Source organism: Chiloscyllium plagiosum, chromosome 9 (assembly GCF_004010195.1).
Source record: "Chiloscyllium plagiosum isolate BGI_BamShark_2017 chromosome 9, ASM401019v2, whole genome shotgun sequence".
In the NCBI taxonomy this organism is placed as follows: domain Eukaryota; kingdom Metazoa; phylum Chordata; class Chondrichthyes; order Orectolobiformes; family Hemiscylliidae; genus Chiloscyllium; species Chiloscyllium plagiosum.
In genome coordinates this window covers 35,523,985-35,529,636 of record NC_057718.1, presented here as the reverse complement: position 1 = coordinate 35,529,636, position 5,652 = coordinate 35,523,985, and positions in this window count along the sequence as shown.

The following is a 5,652-nucleotide window of genomic DNA, read 5'->3' as shown; positions in this document are numbered from 1 at the left end:
TGAATGCGATATTTCAGATTTGTAACTCAAGTTGGGTTTCAGGTTGTAAGTGAACTGGCAAGTTTGTTTTCAGAGGTTTCATCACCACGCTAGGTAACATCATCAGTGAGCCTCTGGTGAAGCACTGATGTTCTATTCCACTTTCTATTTACGTTTCTTGGTGACACATTAAGGTGGGTGATATCATTTCTGGTTCTTTTTCTCAGAGGTTGGTAAATGGGGTCCAAATCGAACTGTTTATTGATGGAATTCCGGTTTGAATGCTAGGTCTCTAGGAATTCCTGTGCGGGTCTCTGTTTAGCCTGTTCTAGGATGGATGTGTTGTCCCAAAGTGGTATCCTTCTTCGTCTGTATGCAAGGATACTAGTAATAGTTGGTCATGTCAAGTTGGTGATCGTGTATCCTGGTGGCTAGTTTTCTGCCTGTCTGTCCGATGTAGTGTTTGTCACAGTCTTTGCAGAGTATTTTGTAAATGACATTAATTTTGCTGGTTGTTGTTATTGGGTCTTTAAGGTTCATCAGTAGCTGTTTCAATGTGTTGCATGTTTGTGGGCTATCATGATGCCAAAGGGTCGGAGTAGTGTGGTAGTCATCTCCAAGATGTCTTTGATGTATGGTAGCATGGTTAGAGTGTATGGGCGTGTTGTGTCTACTTGTTTTGGTTTGTTGTTTAAGAATGAGTGGATTGTGTTTATCGGGTACCCATTCTTCTTGAAAACGCTGTGTAGGAATGTTTCTTCTGCTATTCGTAATTCCTGTATGCTGCAGAGTGTTGTGGCCCATTTTAAAATGTCCGTTTGTGGGTGTTGGGATAATTGTTTCTGCAGTTAAGTATCTGGTCTGTGTGTTGCTTTCCTGTAGACACTGCTCTGCAGTTCTCCATTAACTGTTCATTCCACTGTGACATCTAGGAAGGGCAGAGTGGTAGATGGGACCTATATGGACTTCAGTAAGGCATTTGACAAGGTTCCCAATGGGAGACTGGTTAGCAAGGTTAGATCTCATGGAATACAGGGAGAACTAGCCATTTGGATACAGAACTGGCTCAAAGGTAGAAGACAGAGGGTGGTGGTGGAGGGTTGTTTTTCAGACTGGAGGCCTGTGACCAGTGGAGTGCCACAAGGATTGGTGCTGGGTCCACTACTTTTTCTCATCTATATAAATGATTTGGATGTGAGTATAAGAGGTTATAGTTAGTAAGTTTGCAGATGACAATAAAATTGGAGGTGTAGTGGACAGCGAAGAAGGCTACCTCAGATTACAGTGGGATCTTGATTGGATAGACCAATGCACTGAGAAGTGGCAGATGGAGTTTAATTCAGATAAATGCGAGATGTTGCATTTTGGGAAAGCAAATCTTAGCAGGACTCATACACTTAATGGTAAGTTCCTCGGGAGTGTTGCTGAACAAAGAGACCTTGGAGTGCAGGTTCATAGCTCCTCGAAAGTGGAGTGACAGGTAGATAGGCTAGTGAAGAAGGCGTTTGGTATGCTTTCCTTTATTGGTCAGAGAATTGAGTACAGGAGTTTGGAGGCCATGTTGCGGCTGTACAGGACATTGGTCAGGCCACCGTTGGAATATTGTGTGCAATTCTGATCTCTTTCCGATTGGAAAGATGTTGTGAAACTTGAAAGGGTTCAGAAAAGATTTACAAGGATGTTGCCAGGATTGGATGATTTGAGCTATAGGGAGAGGCTAAATAGGCTGGGGCTGTTTTTCCTGGAGCGTCGGAGGCTGAGGGGTGACCTTATAGAGGTTTTCAAAATAGATGTGCACAGATAGGATAAATAGACAAGGTCTTTTCCCTGGGATGGGGAGTCCAGAACTAGGGGGCATAGGTTTAGGGTGAGAGGGGAAAGATATAAAAGAGACCTAAGGGGCAACTTTTTCACACAGAGGGTGGTACGTGTATGGAATGAGCTGCCAGAGGAAATGGTGGAGGTTGGTACAATTGCAACATTTAAAAAGCATTTGGATGTGTATAGGAAGGGTTTGGAGGGATATGGGCTGGGTGTTGGCAGGTGGGACATAGTTTGGGTTGGGATATCTGGTCGGCATGGATGGGTTGGACCGAAGGGTCTGTTTCTGTGCTGTACATCTCTATGACTCTGTGTTAAAATGATGATTTTTAGTGCGTCTTTCTTCTGCTTTTGACGTTTTCACTCTCATTATTTGCTCTTATACTGCTAAATTAACAATTTTCTTTAGTAAATCCCTTCACAATTACTTTAAGAGTTTAAAGAGAGCTTCTTTTTCTTAAGATTTTTTTTCTGTCATGTTTCCAAAACATTTAAGTGATTGTAATGATGCTCATTTACTAAACACAGCAATTTAAGTCTTCTTTTAGCTTCTCATGCTTTAATCTGAGAATTTTGATCCTTCCTCAAAGGAACTAATGTCAGGTATCAGATATCAACTGCATTACATGTCCAGCTTTATGATTTGTAGCTTTGATAAGGCTTTGTGATCTTCAGTTTTTTAATGTATTTTCTACCATTTATAACAGTGTCCAACTTCTACAGACAGGCTGAGTACCTCTATTGCTTCTGCAGCCTTTTCTAACTGCCAGTGTGCTGCCTTCACAGAAACTTACCGCTTGTGTGTTTTCATACTGCCATGTTTTCCTTCTTTCTTCTCCTTGGATGGTACTGGCTTTTGTACTGCTGAAGATTTCTTCAGAAGACCACCACTATCAGTATTTGATATAGTTTAGATTACTTACAGTGTGGAAACAGGCCCTTTGGCCCAACAAGTCCACACCGCCCCGCCGAAGCGCAACCCACCCATACCCCTACATTTACCCCTTACCTAACACTATGGGCAATTTAGCATGGCCAATTCACCTGACCTGCACATTTTTGGACTGTGGGAGGAAACCGGAGCACCCGGAGGAAACCCATGCAGACACGGGGAGAACATGCAAACTCCACACAGTCAGTGCCACCCACCTTAAAAATCACACAACACCAGGTTATAGTCCAACAGGTTTATTTGGAAACACTAGCTTTCAGAGCGCTGCTCGTTCATCATGTAGTTGTGAAGCAAGTCCATAAGACATAGAATTTATAGCAAAAGATTACAGTGTCATGCAACTGAAATGATATATTGAACAAGCTGAGATTGTTGTTAAGTTTTTCATTTTTTAGAATGGATTGCAGGTTTCAGTTCATTAATATGTAAATCCACAAACTTCTTTTAAGTCACATTCTCAAGATAGCTTAAGGTTTTATTAAAAAAAGTGACGTCTCAGCTCAGACAATGCATTAAAGGTGAGGGGTTAGAGTTTGTCTGTATTCCAATCTTGAGTCAGACTGGTTCTATTTCCAAAGTGGAATTTACAAAATATTACATAGATTGACTGCCTGCAGGTTGTGCTATTTTTGAGCAAATTAGAATGCATCTGTAAATATAATTCTGCAAATACAAATTCACCCCATTGACTTATATGTGTGCGCGCTTGCAGGATACAGAGAGAGCAAGTGTGTGCTTGTGAGTGTGAGTGCACGTAAGTGTGTGCAAGCTTGGTAAAGAGTGCATGTGTGTGATGGGGTATAAGCCTGTAAGAGGGTCTGTGCATGGGTCAGAGTGTTGGGGGGGGGGTCTATGTGTGTGTGTATGAGAGACTGTGTGTATGTGAGACTATGTATCGTGTAGTGGGGTCACCTGTAGTATGACATGAACTCAAGGTCCTGGTTGAGGCCATCCTCATAGGTACCAAACTTGGCTATCAGTCTCTGCTCGGCCACTTTGTGTTGTTGCCTGTACTGAAGTCTGCCTTGGAGGATGGTCACCTGAAGATCCGAGGCCCAATGTCCCTGACCACTGAAGTGTTCCCCAACTGGGAGGGAACATCCCAACCTGGTGACTGTTGCGCAGTATCCATTCATACGTTGTCGTAGCATCTGCTTGGTGTTGCCAGTGTACCATGCCTCGGGGTATCCCTGCCTGCAGCATATGAGATAGACAACAATGGCCGAGGCACATGAGTACTTGTCGTGTACACGGTGGTGGTGTCCCCAAGTGTAATGGTGGCATTTTGCTCAAACAATATACAACCTGCAGGCAGTCAATCCAAGTAATATTTTCTAAATTCATCTTTGGAAATAGAAACAGCTTGACTCAAGATTGGGATACAGACAGACTCTAACATCACACCTTTAATGAGCTGAGATGTCACCGTTTTTTATAAAACCTGAAGTTATCTTGAGAATGTGACTTAAAAGACGTTCTGGGATTTACATATGAATGAACTGAAACCTGCACCCCATTCTAAAAGATGAAAGGCGAAACAGCAATCTAGGTTTGTTCAATATATCATTTCAGTTGCATGACACTGCACTCTTATGCTATAAATTCTTATGGTCCACAACTATCTGATGAAGGAACAGCACTGTGAAAGCTAGTTCTTCCAAATAAACCTGTTGGACTATAACCTGGCGTGTTAATTTTAACTTGGTCCACCCCAGTCCAATACCACTCTTCCACTTCATAGCATTTTATATGTGAGAATGGTGCCCATCTGTTGCTGCCATGGTACATGTGCTAATTTCCACTAGTACCAATGATGTGTTTGAGGCAGATTCACTGCCACAAATTATTCTTAATTGCATTAGTCTTATGTTACTGATATTAAATGGGGAGCAATGCCCCACATAAAGGTTTTGACACAGGACAGGCTCAATCTTGATAAACTAAACAGCTGTATTACAAACTTTTCAATAGCTAATTACATTACATCTGAGTTACAGGATAGGCCCTTGTGAGCCCTCGAGCTAGACTTAAAAGTACACATTAACTTTCATATACATAGAGCTTTACTGAACTCACACCTCAGAGGTGCAGTCCTTTTATCCTGATGGCAGATTTAGCTCACAATGTTAATTAGCCCTTTAACGTACAAAGTGGCTTCGACAATGAGGAGTGGGAAAGGCATCCAGAATTGAAAAGTAGTTTTCTTTCATCCGGTGGGTGACACAGATCTGGAACTCTGCCTGAAAGGTTTGTAAGAGGCAGAAACCTTCACCATATCTATAACAAATATACCACAGGGTTACAGACCAAGAGTTGCGTGGAGCTGGGATGAGATTGAATAGTTCTATTATAATCAGTGTGAGCACAATGGGCTGAAGGGCCTCCTTTGGTGCTTTAAATCTTGCTACAACAAAACAAACCCTCTTTGGTTTCTCTGGGTGTGCCTGTGCCCCACTGTCAGCAGGCTTGGCTGTATTTCATATCATGTATCATCTCATAGCCAACAGCTCAGAGACACCAAGCTGGACAGGAGAGTGAAGTAGCCTTCCCATATACCCATTGCAACCCCCTCATTCCCTCTCCCCATTATAGATATAGTTGTCCCTCAGTGTGGTCACAGTAATCCCCTCCCCCTACCATTCCTTCATGTGGACCCCTTCTCCCCCACTGTAGATATTGCAGACTATCTCACTGCATCCCATTGTAGACATTTCAGCCGCTGTCTTGTAGACACTGCTGATACTTTCTCCCCTCCAATGTAAACATTCCAGACCCGTCCTCCTAACTGCAGACCCCTCATCCCCCAATTATCAATACTGCACACTCCTCCACTCCAGTTGTTGACAATGTAACCCCCCCTCTCCCAGTATAGACACTGCAACCCCCTTCCTCCCCATTAT